This window comes from Melanerpes formicivorus, unplaced genomic scaffold (assembly GCF_026170545.1).
Source record: "Melanerpes formicivorus ecotype bairdi unplaced genomic scaffold, bMelFor1.0.p_v2 SCAF_119, whole genome shotgun sequence".
Taxonomy (NCBI): domain Eukaryota; kingdom Metazoa; phylum Chordata; class Aves; order Piciformes; family Picidae; genus Melanerpes; species Melanerpes formicivorus.
Window position 1 is genome coordinate 1,458,460 of NW_027142471.1, and position 16,919 is coordinate 1,475,378.

Here is a 16,919-nt window from a genome sequence, read left to right on the forward strand (position 1 = left end):
ACAGTCCCAGGCCCGTTCCTCTCCTGTCCCCTGAGACTAGGGAGAAGAGATCCATCCCCACCTCCCTCAGCTTTCTTTCAGGGAGCTGCAGAGGGCAATGAGGTCTCCCCTTGGCCTCCTTTTCTCCAGGCTAAGCACCCCCAGCTCCCTCAGCTGCTCCTCCCCAGCCCTCTTCTCCAGAGCCTTCCCCAGCTTGGTTGCCCTTCTCTGGACTTGCTCCAGCCTCTCAGTGTCCTGCTGGGAGCGAGGGGCCCAACACTGAGCAGCGGATTCGAGCTGTGGCCTTAGCAGTGCCCAACCCAGTGAGGGAATCACTTCCCTGCTCCTGCTGCTCTCAGGGTGGAGTGGAGATTAGCTCAGCTGAGGTGGGGAGCAAAAAGCCCCTGCAAGCCAAGAAGTCTTGGTGTGGTCAGCCAGGGGAGGGACAAAGGAAGGTGTACTGGAGTCCTCTGCAGGGGAAAGCAAAGTGAGGCCTGCATTCCTCTGCTGTGGGAATAGAGAAGAAGGCATTAGCAATGTCTGCTGGTGCTTAGAGAGGAACTGAGTTGTCTTCCTCAGTTGCCCTTAGGGTCACATTTTCACTCTTCTCCATGGCAACATTTCCTGACGCAGCTGCTCCAGCTGAAGCCCAAGTTCCATCTCTCTGGCTCCTGCAATTCCCTGCTGCCAGCTCCCATGTCAGAGCTTAGCCCAATGCTCTGCTGCAGAGGAATTAGTGCTCCATCCATCCCAGCAGGATCCCCTCCCCGTGCTGCTGCTCTGGCTGCAGCCCAGCACAGGGCTGGCTCTGGGCTGCCAGTGCCCACTGCTGGCTCCAGTCAAGCTCTTTGTCCCTCTGGTGGCCTCCTGCAGGCAGGGAGCTGCATGGTGGCAGCTGCCTCAGCCCGGGGGAAGCTCTTCCCAGTGGGACAGGACTCAGCTGCTCAGGTGCCTGGGGGTGGGGGGAGCAGGGAGCCAGGTGGAAGGCAGCAGGAAAGTCCTGCAGAGGGAAGCCCAGGGGGGGTTCCTCCCAGCTTGCTGAGAAGGGATTGGAAAGGAGCAGGGGGCTGCAGGTGAGGCAGCAGGGAGAGCCTGGAGCAGTGGCCATGGGCCAGCTGCTGGCTCCCTGCTGGGGGCTGGGCACAGCCTGCCTGCTCTGGGGCCTGGTGGAGCTCGGGCCCCACAGCCCTGCCCTGCCCCCCAGCCAGGAGCCAGAGGGCAGCAGGGCAGGGACAGGCAGCCTCAGTGGCACCTGCTGGGGGTGGATGAGCAGCCCACGGCTGCTCCCCCCAGCAGTGCCTTCACTCCCAGCCCTCCCTCCCCCCCACACTCCCCTGCCCTCTTCCCCACTGGCACAAGCAGCTCAGCCCTCTGTGCCCAGCAGCCCCTGGGGAGGGATGCTCAGAGCTCTCTTCCCCAGGACTGGAGTGCCACAGGCAGCTGGGGCAAAGGGGCACAAGGAGCCAGGGGACACAGATGGGGTCAGAGCCAGGGCCAAAGGGCAGAGCTGAGAAGCTGGGGGGCAGGCAGCCTCCAGCAGCTGTCTGGCACAGCAGGCAGCAAGCCAGAGCCCCTCCAGGCACAGCAAAGGGGGCAGGAGACAAGCCCAGGGGGCCTGCAGGGATGGCACAGGAGGGGAAAGCAGACTGGAGCCCAGCCCAGGAGGAAGGCCCCCCCAGAAGGAGCCCCAGGGCCAGGGTGCCCCAAAGGGAGGCAAGAAGCAGCCAGAGCAGCTCTGAAGAGCCAAAGAACCAAACCTTTACTGAACAACATGAGCTGGGGGAAAAGGGGGGGGAAGAGGGGGGAGAAAGTGGGGGGAAAAAGGGGGAGAAAAGGGGGGGGGATGGGGGGGGAAATGGGGGGGATGTGGGGGAGGAATAGGGAGGGAATGGGGGGGAGAAAAGGGGGGGATGGGGGAGGAAATGGGGGAGGGGAGAGGCAAAGAACCAAACCTTCACTGAACAAGACAAATAGGGGGAGGGGGGAGAAGAGCAGCAAATGGGAGGGGAGGGTGGGGATGGGAGAGGAGGTTTTCAATCGCAGGGAATTTTTGAGAGCAGGAGGAACTCAGAGCTGATGACAACTTCTCTCCAGGACACTGTGAGCTGCCTCTGGCCCTGGCTCCAGCAGCTGCAAGGAGAAGAGGGAAGAGTCACTGAGCAGGGCCCTGAGCAGCAGGCTGAGCAGGGAGCCTCCAGCAGCAGCCACCCAGAGGGGCTGGGAAGGACATCCCCAGGGCTCATCCCATGGAGGTGGCAGCAGGAGAGCCTTCTGCTGGAGGCTGTGTGTCACCTGCTGGCCAAAGCCATCAGCAGCAGCACTGCAAGCACACAGCTGGGGACTGCCCCTGGCTCCCAGGGCCTGACCTTGCTTTTCCTGGCCCCTGGAAAGCCAGCAGCCCCCAGTTCCCCTCCTGGAGGCTGTGGCTGGAGAGCCCCAAGGATGAACAGCTCTGGAAACTCCTTTTCCTTCCTGTCTCAGGAGAAAGGACTTCCCAGAGAGACATCTGGGCTGGGGCAGCCCCCACCCTGCTGGGCTGCAGAGGCTGATGGCCAACAGCCTCCCCCTGAGCATCCCAGCAAGGAGGAGCCTGGGCCTTGGCCTGCAGCTGGGCCTAGGGCAGGCAGGGATGACTCCCTGGCTCAGGGCACGACCCAGGCTGGGACAAAGAAGCTAAGAAGAGGTGCAGGCCTATCCTGAGGGGCTTAGAGGAAGGAGTTGGGCTGTACAGGTGGAGCTGGGCTCCAAGCAGAGGTGCAGGCCCCCCATGCAGAGCGTGTCCCATGCCATGGGGACAAGCCCCCAGCCTGGGCACAGTGTGGAGGAGCCTGTGCTGGGCAGCAGGAGCCATTCACCTGCCTGGAGCTCAGCCTGGCTGCAGCAGAGCTTCTGAGCAAGCTCTGCCACTGGTGGGCCTGGGAGGACTTCCTTTGGTGTGCACCAGAGGGAAGAGCAGAGGACATCCCTCAGGCTGAGCTCCTCCTGCCCTTCTGCAAAGCCAAAGCTTCCTCCCCGTGGAGGAAAGTCCTCCTGCTCTTCACAGCCCCCTGCAGCACCTGTGGCTGTAGCTGATGGACAGGTGGGCTCCAGCCCCAGCTGCATCAGGAGCCCCAGGAGGATCCTGTGGCCTCTTTCTACACCCTGCTCACAAGCCAGTGGCACAGGCAGACAAGAGCCCAGGGCTCACAGAACATGGACTTGTTTGGCTGCAAGAGACCTTAAAGGTCATCCAGTCCAAGCCTGAACCCAGCACTACCAGGGCACCACTCTTCCATGGCCCTCAGCAGCAGCTTTGAAAGCCCTCCAGGGACAGGGACTCCACCCTGGCCTGGGCAGCCTGGGCCAGGCCTTGACAACCTTCAAGGGGAAGAAATTTTCCCCCACGTCCAACCTAACCCTCCCCTGGCACAACCTGAGGCTTTTCCTCTTCTCCTCTTGCTTGGGAGAAATGACCAAGCCCCACCTGGCTCCAAGCCCCCTGCAGGGAGGTGTAGCATAGTATCTGAGTAGTATCAGTCAGGGCTGGAAGGGACCACAAGGATCAGCCAGCCCCAACCCCCCTGCCATGGGCAGGGACACCCCACACTAGATCAGCCTGGCCACAGCCTCAGCCAGCCTGGCCTTAAACACCTCCAGGGCTGGGGCCTCAACCACCTCCCTGCACAACCCATTGCAGGGCTTCACCACTCTCATGGGGAAGAACTTCCTCCTCCCCTCCAGCCTGAACCTCCCCACCTCCAGCTTCATTCCATTCCCCCTAGTCCTAGCACTGCCTGAGAGCCTGAGCAGTCCCTCCCCAGCCCTCCTGTAGCCCCCTGCAGATCCTGGAAGGCCACAATGAGGTCACCTCGGAGCCTTCTCTTCTGCAGCCTGAACAGCCCCAGCTCCTTCAGTCTGTCCTCACAGGAGAGGTGCTCCAGGCAGGTGTGGAGAGCCAGAAGGAGTCACAGGGAGCCCAAACCTGAGCCCAGGAGGCACAGGGCAGCCTGTCTGTGTGTCCTGCCTGTGTGTGTCCCCTGCCTGTGTCCCACCTGGCTGCGTGTCCCCTGCCTGCCTGCCGCACCCCAGCCCTGCTGTGGGGCCCCCTCCAGCAGGAAGGCTGCTGCAGGGCTCACCCTTTCCTTGGGGGCTCAGCTGCCCCCTGCTCTGCTCTGCAGAGGAGGAAGTGGAAGGGCAGGAGGCCTGTGTGCTGCAGCAGGGAGCTGCAGGCTCTCCCGGGGCCGCTGGCCATGGCCCCGCAGCCGAGCGGCGCCGCAGGGCTGACGCTGCGCTGGCTGAGCACAGCTCTGGCTGAGCACAGCTCTGGCTGAGCACAGCTCTGGCTGAGAGCCTCCCTGGGGTGCTGGCCATGGGCTCCCCTCCTGCACGCAGGCTGGGCTCCAGCACCTGCAACCAGGGCACCCTCCAAAGCCTCCTCCTGGAGCCCAAGTGCTCAAGCAGCCAGAGGAGCAGAGAAGGCAAGAGAGAAGCAGGAAGGGCAGCCAAGAGGATCCAAGTGCCACAGTGTCTGTGCTTTACCTTCTGAGCAGGCTCCTCCCTGCTGAGGAACTGCTGAGAGGCCACTGGCAGATGATTGTAGAGCTGGGGGGTCTCCTCCTGGCACTGCACAGCAGAGAACTCCAGCCTGGAGAGGCTGAGGGATGGCACAGCCACCTTGGCACGCAGCAGGACATGAACTGTGGGGCCTCCTGTCACCTAGTGAGGCACAGAGCAGCCAGGTGAGAGCCAGCTGAGAGCTGCTGCTGGCCCCAGCCTGCCCCCGCAGGGGGTGAGGGCAGAGGGAGGGGAGGAGGCACAGGGCACCTGGATGGGCAGCAGCAGGGCCGCCTGGCCCAGCGGCAGCCTGGCACTCTGGGGCTCCAGGCACACGGTGAAGCTCCTGCTCTGGGAGCAGGGCAGCTGCTCCACATGCTCCAGGTCCACACTGAAGCCTTCAAGAGAGGGGAATGAAGCAGCTGAGGCACAGGGGACATGGGATGGGGCACAAGCACCTTAAGGCCACCGGAGTGTCCTGGCTGGCAGCTCTGGGAAGGATCCTTTGCCTCTCCAGAGCAGCTGTGCCAGGGGAGGTTCAGGCTGGAGGTGAGGAAGAAATTCTTCCCAGCAAGAGAGATTGGCCCTGGGATGTGCTGCCCAGGGAGGTGGTGGAGTCCCCACCCCTGGAGGTGTTTAGGAAGAGCCTGGATGAGGCCCTTGGTGCCATGGCTGAGTTGATCAGATGGTGCTGGGGGAGAGGTTGGACTCAGTGACCTCAAAGGTCTCTTCCATCCTGGTTCATTCTCTTCTAGTCTGTTCTCCCCATGGCAGTGGCTCAGGCTGAGCTGTCACAGGCAGCTCTTGCAAGGCCCCAGGAGGTGTCCCCAGCACTGCTTACCTGTGCCAGCCAGGACCTGCCCACAGACTTGGAAGGCCACAGGGAAGTGCCCCGGGTTGGTGACCTCCACGCTGCGCCTGTGGATGCCACCCAGAGCCACGCAGCCGAAGTCCAGGACGTACTCAGGCAGCTCAGCTCTGCAGGGGGGAGGGAGGGGACTCCTCAAACCACAGCCTGGCCACATTGCCATGGCATGGCAGATGCAAATCAAGTGGGAAAACTCAGCCCAAGCTGCTGAGAGCCAAGCCCTGAGCAGCTGGTGAGCAGGCTCTGGCCGCTCCCAGGGAAGGCAGGGCCCAGGTTCTCTCAGCTCCCAGGGGCACCTTCAAGCACAGCTGGCTGCCAGTGGGCACTGCCCACAGCTCCTGGGCCACTGCACACAAGTCCACTGCAGCTCCACTGCTCTCAGTGCAACTGCTGAGCCTGGCCTACAGCCCAGCCCTGCAACTGCTTCAGGACCTGCTCAGAAGGTTTGCCCCCCCCAGGAAATCTTCACCGCTCTGCACCCAGCTCTGGCCCCAGAGCCCCAGGGGCCTGGGAGAGCCACAGGAAGGTCCTGTCCAGAGCCATCCCACTGGGAAAACACAGCAAGGATCTGTTCTGCACAGCATCTTCTGCCTGGGCTGGAGCCTGCTGCTCCCACTCCTCAGCATGAGGGAGCAGAGGGCAGGAGCCTGCAGTCCCACCAGCAGCCGAGTTCCCTGACTGAGACTCTCCCAACCTGCTCCTTGGCTCAAGTGTGCTCTGCTGGGACCAGGAAGCCAGCTCTGAGCTGCCTCTTTCAGGGCTGCTCAGCAGGGATGGGCTCTGGGCTGCCTGCAGGGGCCTCCTGCTGTGCACTGGCTCCCTGAGCAGAGCCCAGCATCTGCGGGGAGCTGAGAGCAGCTCCACAGCTCAGGGAAGCGAGGACACTCAGCTGCTCCCAGGCAGCAGGGCACAGCTCTCAGGAGCAAAGCCTTGCTGCTGCCCACAGCTGCTCCAGGCTCTGCAGAGCCCAGCAGCTCTCAGCAGCAGGGCTGCACTGCTGGCTGTCAGCCCAGAGCACCTGCAGGTGGCTGTGGAGGTCTCCACTCACTTGAGAAGCCTGCGGCGAGCACGCAGCCTAAGGGCAGCCTCCTCTGGGGCGCTGCAGGCCACAGCTGCCTGCTGCTCCAGGATGTGCTCCTTCAGCAGGATGTCCTCCAGCTGCATCTGCAGCCCAGGCTCCAGCTGAGGCAAGGAAAGACAGGGACTGCTCAGCAAAGCTCCTTCCCAGGGCATGGGCTCAGCTCCCCAAGAGGCTGCCAGCCTGCTCTTGTTGGGAGGGCTGAGGGAGTCCTCCTGCCCCACTGCCTGGGACACCTCCAGCTCTCTTGGGCAGCACCTTGTCTCCAGAGCTGCCAGCTCCAGCCCCTTCACCTGCCCAGGCACTGCACTCAAAGCTGATCTGGCCAGACACAGAGGGGCAAGCCAGGAGCTTCCCAGAGCTGCAGGCATTGGCCTGCCCCCAAGCAGTGCCAAAGCAGCCTGGAGCAAAGCCCTCTTGCAAAGGAGGCCAGGAGGAAGCTGCTGCTGCTGCCTCTTGGAGATGAGCAGCGAGATCACAGCCCCAGGGCTGGCTCAGGCTGCTGCTCTCAAGCTCTGCACACCTGGCAGAGCTTGGCTGGGGGGCAAGAAGCAGCCTAGAGATGGGGCCCCAGCAATTCATCCCCAGGAGCAGGGCCTGCAGGATCCCACCCAGCTGCCAGGAAGCTCCTCCAGCTCCAGCAGGGACAGAGCTGGACAGCTGAGCTGATGATGTCTCAGCTAAGTGTGGCAGGGAGGGCCCACATCTTCCTGCTGGAGAGGGACAGGGCAGTGTCTAAGTGCTGTGTGATTTCCCTAGGGACAGGTTCAATGCCCTGCTGCCACGCTGCACTTGTGCCTCTCTGACTTCAGACAGCAGGCACCTCTGGGCTTTCCCACAGCACTCCCTATTTCCATCCTGCAGGACAAGCTGGCAGAAGGCCTGGCACAGCAGCCCTCACTCCTCGATGGCCTGGTGGCACTGTGCTGCTGCACTGGAATGGTCTCTTGCAGCGTGGATGTCACCGAGGGCAGCGAAGCCCTGGGCTTTGCTCTCTGGGCAGGACTCAGCTTTTTCAAAGGAGCTTTTCAGGACTGAGTGGAAGTTGCCCTGGTGCTCAGATCATCCACTCTGATCACTCAGAAAGGAAACAGGGGAGCTGGTGACAAGTGACATGGGGAAGGCTGAGCTTCGCAGTGACTCCCTTAGCTCAGCCTTCACTGGCAAGGGCTGCAGCCACACTCCGGGAGGACAGGGTGGGAGGGAGCTGGGGCAGCAGAGAGCTGTTCCCGCTGCTTTTGGTGGTGCTGACTCCACTTTCCGTCCTTTCCCCTCAGCCCTGCATCCTGAACAACACCCAGCAGCTCCCTGTCCAGCTCAAGAAGATGTTTGAAGCCATGGGTGGGAAGGAGGGGTGTATTAGGTGTCCAGGAGGGAGCCATGTGGAGGAGCTGGATCAGTGTCCTCTTCCCAGAGGAAGTCCCTTCCCTGGCTCCACAGCACTGGCTGCAGACCCTGGTTCCTCAGCCCTGTATGGGGCCAGGCTATCCCACCCCTACAGGCCCTTGCTCTTCCACCATGTCAGAGGATGGACGGGCTTCACCCTGCCCAGGGATGCATTGGGCATGCAGAAAGTCCCCCAGGGCTGGACCAGGGACCCTGATGGCTTCTCCAATCTGTCCCTCCTCCAGCTGGACCCAGAAGCCAGAGATGGCCTCCAGGAGCTGCAGGTGAAACTCAACCATGTCCTGGGTGAGCTGAGCCAAATCTTTGCCAGCAGGTACCCCTGGCTGAGAGGAGGTGGGTTTGGGGGTCAAGGAAGTGCAGCTGGGGCCTGGCTGGGGGCTCTGCTTGGCCAAGCAGGTCCTGGGCATGGCTGTGGGAGATGCTGAGCTGACTGAGCAGTGTGGTCCCCGGTTTCCAGCCACGCCTTGAGGAGTGCTGAAGCAGATGGGAGACATCCTGGGCCAGGTGAAGGGCACTGGCAGTGTCCCTGCCAGCACCTGCAGCAGTGTTGCACAGGCTGCTGACAATGCCCTGCAGCCCATCATGCAGCTCCTGGAGAGCCAGGGAGTGTGGGGCCAACAGGCACACAGACATCTCTCAGCGCCCCTGACCCCCCCTGGGAGTGTGGAGGACCTGCAGGGTCTGTAGTTACTTGGATGAGTTTCAGAGAGTCAGGTTTCTGATGAAACAAAAGTGATCTTTAGCTGCCAGGGGCAATGTTGCCTGAGCAGGGGCTCTTGGAGTCACTGTGGGGCATGCAGCTTGCAAGTTTCCATGCCCCTTGCTCTTCCCTGTCTGAGGTGATTGATAAAGCAAGACTGCTTTGTGGGGTGAGTTGTGTTTTACCATCCCAGAATGGCTGAGGTTGGAAGGGGCCTCAGAGATGAAGCTTGCCAGCCTGGGCAGGGACAGCTCTCAAGTAGCCTGAGCTGCTGGAGGCCTCATGCGACCTGGCCTTGGACACCCCCAGGGAAGAGGCATCCACAGCCTCCCTGGGAAAGCTGGGAGCAGCCTCGGGGTGCCGGTGGGTGAGAAAGCGGAGGGGAGGCAGCAAGGGGCACTTGCAGCACAGGAGGCCAGTGGCAGCCTGGGCTCCTGCAAGGCAGCCTGGCCGGAGGGGCAGGCAGCCGGTTTGTGTCTCCTGGGGCAGCAGGAGCTGTGTGGGGGCTCCCCGCAGGAGCAGCTTGGCAGCCCTGGGGCCCGAGAGGCTTTCTGGGCCTGCCCTGGGGGAGCTGGAGCAGGGCTCGCCAGGCAGCTCCCGTGTGGGCTCTGGGCAGCCCTGTGCCCGCTGGCTGCCGTCTGGTCCCAGCGCTGGGCACTCCTCTCTTTGTGCCGCGGTTGCCAGGGGGCCGCTGGGTGGCCTCAGGCTCTGTTGCTGTGGCAACCAGGCACAGCCGAGCGAGGGAGTGGGAGAGCGGCTGGCTGCGGGTGGCTGCGGGTGGTGCTTGGCCATACTGCTGGCATTGGTGGTTCGTAGGGCGAATTGGTGGAGCCCCTTGGACACTGGGGCCGGTCCCGGGCCGAGGTGACGATGGCTGTGTCCCCTCCCCAGCCAAACCCCCGGGGGGGCTTTGGGTGCCTCAGGAGGGAGGGCTGGGAGCAGGGCTGGGAGCAGGGCTGGGAGCAGGGCTGGGAGCAGGGCTGGGAACAGGGCTGGGAACAGGGCTGGGAGCAGGACTGGGAGCAGGACTGGGAACAGGACTGGGAACAGGGCTGGGAGCAGGGCCGGGCAGGGAGGGTGGAAGCCTGAGCGCCGCTGTCCCACACAGCAGTGCTGAGGACATTGCCGGCACCAAGCCGCTGTTTGGGGCAGGATGGGAGGGAGGAGGTTGCCCCTGGAGCCAAGCGGAGGCTCTTGTGCTGGGAGAGAGCTCCCTGGAGCTGCAGCACTTCCCATGGCAGGGACCCCCGGGGGCTGGGGCCCCTTCTCTTCTCCCTGCCCCCACAGCTGGACCGGCAGCAAACTTTGCTCCCTGAAACACAAACTCCCTCTGGGGCTTCCTCGTTGCCATGGGATGCTGCTGTGTCTGCATCCAGGCTGGGGTGAAGCCTGGAGGGGACAGAGGCTGCCTGCCTCCCTGCTGCCAGCCTGCTCCTCCTCCTCCTCCTCTCAGCCCTGGGCTCTGGGAGGCCTTGGCCTGTGCTGCCCCATCTGCAAAGGAGGGAGCAGAGCATTTCTCCCCTGCCTAGCAAAGGCTGTGCAGGCTGAGGATGGAGAGTGCAGCAGATGCCTGGGTAGCAGAGGCTGCAAAGCTCCCCCAGCCCAACTCTCCTTTCCTTGCACTTTAAAGCCCCAGGGGATTTCCTGAGAGGCAACAGTTCCAGCAAGTACCTGAGGGAAATCCAGAGGCTGGACTGCTTCAGGAGGCTGCAGGTAACTCAGGACAGCTTGTCCAACGTTGCCTCTGCACTGAGGGGTGGGGAACAACCAGTGCTTCCTCAGCAGCAGCAGGGGGGCCCAGCCAGTGCTGCAGCAGTGCAGCAGCAATGCAGGAGCTGTGGAATGTTCTCTCTCCTGGCAGCCAGCAGTGTGTGTGTGTGCTGGAGAGCCGGGCATGAGGCTGCAGCTGGCTGAGCTCAGGCTGGAGGCTGCATTCCTGCTCCTGCTGTTGGTCACTTGCCCTTCTGCAGCTGGATGTCTCTGAGCTGAGTGCTTCTGTTCTTCCAGAGACTGGGCCCCAGTGTGAGAGAGGGGCAGGCACACACACAGATGTTTGCCCAAGAAGGTTTGGAGGATTGAGACTGAAGCAGCTTGGTTGAGGCTGAGGTTTCCTGAGCGTTTCAGATCTCTCAGGGAGGATCCAGGAAGGCAGCTGGTCAGGATGTGAGCATCCACAGCCTGTGCTGGACACTGGGAAGTGCTGCTGCAGAATCTGGAGAGGGGTCAGAAAGGGTTTGGAGCACAGCCCTGGGAGGAGAGGCTGAGGGAGCTGGGGTTGCTTAGCCTGCAGAAGAGGAGGCTCAGGGGAGACCTTCTTGCTCTCTGCAACTCCCTGCAGGGAGGTTGGAGCCAGGTGGGGGTTGGGCTTTTCTGCCAGGCACCCAGCCCCAGAACAAGAGGACACAGTCTCAGGCTGTGCCAGGGGAGGTTGAGGCTGGAGGTGAGGAAGAAATTCTTCCCAGAGAGAGAGATTGGCCACTGGGATGTGCTGCCCAGGGAGGTGGTGGAGTCCCCATCCCTGGAGGTGTTCAGGAGGAGACTTGATAGGGTGCTTGGTGCCATGGGTTAGTTGATTAGGTGGTGTTGGATTGGTTGATGGGTTGGACTTGATGATCCTGAAGGTCTCTTCCAACCTGGTCTGGTCTATTTCTATTCTTATTCTATTCTATTCTATTCTATTCTATTCTATTCTATTCTATTCTATTCTATTCTATTCTATTCTATTCCAGTCCAGTCCAGTCCAGTCCAGTCCATTCCATTCCATCTTTGTCTCAGCACATCTCACCAAACAGCCTATTGGGAGTTTACCCAGGGCTGGACTGGAAGTAAAAATCCTGTAGGGCATTGTTCCAAGTTCTCAGATCCTGCACCTAGGGGATGCCCAACTTGCTGATCAGCTTTAGTAGCAGCAGCCTTATTATGCCCTCTACAACTACCTGAAAGGAGGTTGTAGCCAGGAGGGAGTTGGTCTCTTCTCCCAGGCAAGCAGCAGCAGAACAAGAGGACACAGTCTCAAGCTGTGCCAGGGGAGGTTTAGGCTGGAGGTGAGGAAGAAATTCTTCCCAGCAAGAGAGATTGGCCACTGGGATGTGCTGCCCAGGGAGGTGGTGGAGTCCCCAGCCCTGGAGGTGTTCAGGAGGGGATTGGATGTGGCACTTGGAGCCAGGGTTTAGTCAGGAGGTCTGTGGGGACAGCTTGGACTCGATGATCTTTGAGGTCTCTTCCAACCTCAGTGCCACTGTGATCCTGTCAGGAGGCTGGAGCTCCTCTGCTGTTAGGATGAAGCCTTCAGTGGCCCTGCTTCCACCCCTGCAGCATTTCTTGCTGAGCTTCCTCCTCGAGTGCTTTCCTGCTTTTGTTTCTGCTGTGGCAGCCTCTGTAATGCCTGTAGGGAGCCTTGAGTTTGGCTGCCAGTGAGTGAAGAGCAGGGCCCTCATTCTCCATGGAGAAATGCTCCTGGGCACTGGGGTGATTTGGTGTCTGGAAGGAGTCAGCTTTGCTGGGTGGTTCCTGTAACTGAAGGCAAACAGAGCAGCCTGAGAGGCTGTGGGGAGAGGCTGTGGGGAGAGGCTGTGGGGAGAAGCTGTGGGGAGAGGCTGTGGGGAGAGGCTGTTGGGAGAAGCTGTGGGGAGAAGCTGTGGGGAGAGGCTGTGGGGAGAGGCTGTGGGGAGAGGCTGTTGGGAGAAGCTGTGGGGAGAGGCTGTGGGGAGAGGCTGTGGGGAGAGGCTGTGGCAGAGGCTGTGGGGAGAGGCTGTGGGGAGAGGCTGTGGCAGAGGCTGTGGGGAGAGGCTGTGGGGAGAAGCTGTGGGGAGAGGCTGTGGGGAGAGGCTGTGGGGAGAGGCTGTGGGGAGAGGCTGTGGGGAGAAGCTGTGGGGAGAGGATGTGGGGAGAGGCTGTGGCAGAGGCTGTGGGGAGAGGCTGTGGGGAGAAGCTGTAGGCAGAGGCTGTGGGGAGAGGCTGTGGGGAGAAGCTGTGGGGAGAGGCTGTGGGGAGAAGCTGTGGGGAGAAGCTGTGGGGAGAGGCTGTGGCTCTTCCCCAGGGTATGGAGCTCTGTGCTCCCCGAGTCAGAAGGAGCAGCAGGGCAGCCCAGGTGCTCTCCCCTGGGGAAGGATGCCCCAGCCTGGAGGCACTGGGGAGCCTTTGGCTTGGCTGGGAGTGGGGTTCTGGCTTTTCAAAGGTCTGCTGCTGCTCCTTGCAGGTGAGCTGAGCCATGGCCACTGAGCAGAACCAGCGCTCCAGGAGGCCCTCCAAAACACCTGGGGGGCTCCAGGGCACAGTGGGAGCAGCTGGTCACCTGAAGCCAGCCAGCCAGGCAGAGCAGCCTGGAACTGTAAGTAGCTGCTGTGGTCAAGAAGGAGCCCTGGAGCAGGCTGCCCAGAGAGCTTGTGGAGTCTCCTTCTCTGCAGACATTCCAAACCCACCTAGACACGGGGATCCTGGGCAAGCTGCTCTGGGTGACCCTGTGTTTGCAAGAGGCTTGGACTGGCTGATCCCCAGAGGTCCCTTCCAACCCCCACCCTGCTGGCATAGCCTCCATGGAGCACAGATCCAGCCCTGCAAAGAGTGGAGCCAGGGCAATTCCTCCTAGCCACCAATGTCCCCTTTGCTGACTGGAGCTCAGCTGGCTGGGGATGCCCTGCTGCTGATGGTCTCTCAAGGAGATCTCTCTGAAGGCTTCTGTGGAGGGCTCTGTGAGGCCAGGACAGAGAGGAAAGTGCTAGTGAAGGAGAACTCAGCCTTGGAGGCCTTCCTCTGCACCTCACTCCTGGCCCAAGGCTGCTCTTCTGCCCTCCTCTGCCTCCCCCAGCAGTGCCATCTCCACAGGGCAGGCTGGGGAGCCTGGGGCAAGGCTGGAGCTGGGGGATTTCTGCCCTGCTCTCTTCAGAGCTCCCTGCCTCTATCCAGCAGCACTACAGAGGGAACAACTGCCCAGAGAGCAGCAATCCCCAGGAGTGCCCCAGCAAAGCAGGCAGCAGCTCATGGGACAGAGCCCCTTGCTTGGAGCTTGTCCCTTCTGCTCTGGCTCAGGAATGCTCTGCTGTGAAACACTGCAGCAGCTCACTCAGGAGGCTTCCAGGGCTGGCCTGGTAGCTGTGACCACAGATTCTTGCCCAGTGGCACTTGGACAAGAGGAGCAGAGGTGTTTCTGTGGCTTGTGCTGGTGCTGTGTGTTTCAGCTGACTCCCTCCCCCCTCCTGCAGGAGATGCCTGAGGCCATGGAGTGCCTGGGTGGCACTCAGGAGGGGAGCCTGCCCTGGACCATGCAGAGGGGTGGCAAGGCTGAGGAGAGGAGGCTGCTCCAGCGCCAGCAGAGGCTGGGCAATGTTCTGCCCTCAGTTTCCAACAGGAGGGGCAGCACCCAGGATGTCATGAGGCTGCCCCCAGTTGGCACCAGGAGGGGCAGCACCCAGGATGTCATGAGGCTGCCCCCAGTTGGCACCAGGAAGGACAGCAGCCAGGAGGCAATGAAGCTGCCCCCAGTTGGCACCAGGAGGGACAGGAGCGAGGAGGAGATGAGGCTGCCCCCACTTGGCACCAGGAGGGGCAGCACCCAGGAGGAGATGAGGCTGCCCCCAGTTGGCACCAGGAGGGGCAGCACTCAGGAGGAGATGAGGCTGCCCCCAGTTGGCACCAGGAGGGGCAGCACCCAGGAGGAGATGAGGCTGCCCCCACTTGGCACCAGGAAGGGCAGCAGCGAGGAGGAGATGAGGCTGCCCCCAGTTGGCACCAGGAGGGGCAGCACCCAGGAGATCAGGCTGCCCCCTGTTACCAGGAGGGGCGATCCTGGGCCGAAGACCCTGCCCCCGATTCCCCAGCTTGCAAGCTCCAGTGACTCCTCCTCTCCAAAGGTAAACTTTTCCTGCCCTCTTCCTTGCTGTTGGCTGAGGCATTTGGAGAGGGGCCTGCCCGTGACAGGCCTGCCTCCAGCTTAGCTCTAGAGCTGGCTGGCCAGCTCCTGTTGTGCTCTGCAGCTGCTGGCAGTGCTGAGCTCCTCCTGCCAGGAGAAAGCTCAGCCATTGCTCCCTGCTGAGCTGTTCAAGTCCTGAGCTGTGCTGCAGAAGCTCTGCTGCAGCTGGGGGGGGTTCCTGGAGCTGGGCCCCTGGCACTCAAGCCCCATGCTGGGGCAGGCTGGGGCAGGACACAAGGGCAGGAGCTTGCCATTTGCCATCCTCCTGCTGCCACAGGCAGCTGCTGCTCGCTGTCATCACTGCCAGGTGCCAGGGGCTGGGACTCCTTCCCTGGTGGCAGCCTTGGCCTTGGAGCACTGAAGGCCTGCAGGAGTTGCTCAGGACTGAGCACACTCAGCTGCAGTGGTGCTTTGGGGTGGAGCAGCAGCTTGGGGCCCTCACAGGGCGCTGGCTTTGCAGGCTGCAGGCTCCTGCCAGCTGCAGAGGGGCCTCAGCCCTTAGCAGCTTCCAGGCTTGAGACTGGAAAAGCTCTTTGGGGCTGCGTGGGCCTCAGCCTCTCTGCCTCAGAGCAGAGATCATCCCCAGAGTGTTTCCCCTGGAGCCTCCTGTCCATTACTGGCTTTCAGCTGCTCCAGGAGTGCTGCCAGCACTGCCAGGGACAGCTCAGGGCTTTGCCTTGCCTTTTGGAGAGGGAACCTGGAGAAACACCCCAAGAGCTGCTTAGCCTGAGCCTGCTCAGCACAGCCCAGACCCTCTTGAGCCCCCCAGGAGCCAGGTGGGAGAGCTTCTGCTTGCCCAGGCTGAGGTGGGCAGAAGGACTCACCAGGAGACTGGGCTGGAGTGGGGAGCAGTGTAGGCTTCTTGCTCCTGAGTCCTGCTGCCAGCAGCTGAACCTCTGCCTGCTCTCTGTGCACCTCCAGCTGCCAGCTGCCCTGCAGCAGAGCTGCTTTGAGCCTGTCCCTTCCGAGGTGGTCTTTCAGAACTGCCTCCCCCACAAGGTCTATGAAGAGACACTGGTTCTGTGGAACAGGGGCAGGGTAAGTGCTGGGGGGTGGGAGGAACCTGCCCACTCTGGGCATGGTGTCTCTGACACTGCCATGTGTTGGTGGCATCTAACCCAGAGGAGCTTTTCCAGAGAGCATCCTTGCCACTGGAAGCCCTGGCTTGCTGAGGATGTGGAGGTGTCTGGGTCCAGAGAGGGAAAGAGCCTCAAGTTCTCTTGACTGCTCCCCTGTTGTGAAAGGAGAGGCACAAAGCAGGCCAAAATATCAACAGCTAGACTGTCTGTTACACAAATCAAGTGGAAATAAGAAGGGGAGAGGGAGGAAATGGAGAGGGAGAGAGAGAAGAGAGAGAGAAGAGGAAAGGAATTCTATTCCCACAGCCCTCACCCCCCCAGGACAGTTTGAGTCTGTGGAGGAAAGGTGCTGCAGGAGAGGTTGGGGCTGTAGAGGAAAGGTGCTGCAGGAGAGGTTGGGGCTGTAGAGGAAAGGTGCTGAGGCTTTGGCTGCAGAAGAGAGGTGCTCCTCTGGGCAGCCTCTTCAGCTCCATGAGCTGCAGCAGGGGGATCTTAGGACATGGAGAGAAGGTTCAGGCTGCTCCTTCCAGGCTCCAGGGCCTCTTTTCTCCGGAGCAGCTTTGTCCTGGGCTTTTTCTTCTCTCCTGCTCTCTTCCTCAGTGGCACTGTCCTGTGTTTTCCTTCATCTGTTTTTGGTTCTCCCTTTTCCCTCTGCCAAGCCAGCAGTGGCTCAAGTCTTTTATACAGGTTTCAGTCCTTAGCTCTGTGTCCAAGTATTGTCCCTCAGGAATTCAGGGGCCAGGCAATCATCCCCAGCTCAGTATCCAGGTCTCGTTCCCCAGGACATCTCTCTGTGCATTCCTGTGTGTTTGGGCAGGGGGCTGGATGGAGGGGGGAGGCCTCCACCTCCTCCTTCTCCATCTACCTGCCCACACACTCATTCCATTGGCTCCCCATCCTCCCTTCCCAGGGTACTTGATGGCTGGAAATGATCTTGTCCTCTGCATATCCCCGAAGGTGGCCTGGCTCCATTGTTGTCAGGCCAGCTGTGGCCCAGTGAGCCAGGTTATCTTTGCACCTTCCCAGAGTCCTCCCAGTGGCTCTGCCCAACACACATCAGCTGCTGGCTGGGCAAGCAGCAAGTGATTTTCTCTTTGCTGAGTCACACCAAGAGAGACAAGCTTTTAGTCTCTCCCAGGAGGGCTCTCCAGTTGTCCTTTGGCCTCACGCTCTGCCTCAGGTGTGCACCGCATCCTGATGGCTCCTTGGCTAGTCCTGGCTTTTGGGAGGGCCTCTCTGCCTCTCACAGCCTGCTTAGCTGCTCCTGCAATTCACTGACAAAGCTCAGGGGCTGTCTTCTCCCCTTGCTGCTGGGCTAAGTCCTAGGGAGTGGCACTGAAGCTCCAGGAGAGGTGAATTGAAAGAGC

General features: G+C 61.4%; 1 long non-coding RNA gene across 1 annotated transcript; it reads right to left on the bottom strand.

Moving 5' to 3' along the window:
- Positions 1-1,962: 1,962 nt before the first annotated feature.
- Positions 1,963-4,906, bottom strand: LOC137456229 (uncharacterized). Its single transcript, XR_010990998.1, has 3 exons — positions 4,783-4,906; positions 4,498-4,674; positions 1,963-2,109 (listed from the first exon to the last, which is right to left on the bottom strand). It is a non-coding gene; the product is annotated as an uncharacterized lncRNA (long non-coding RNA).
- Positions 4,907-16,919: the final 12,013 nt, after the last annotated feature.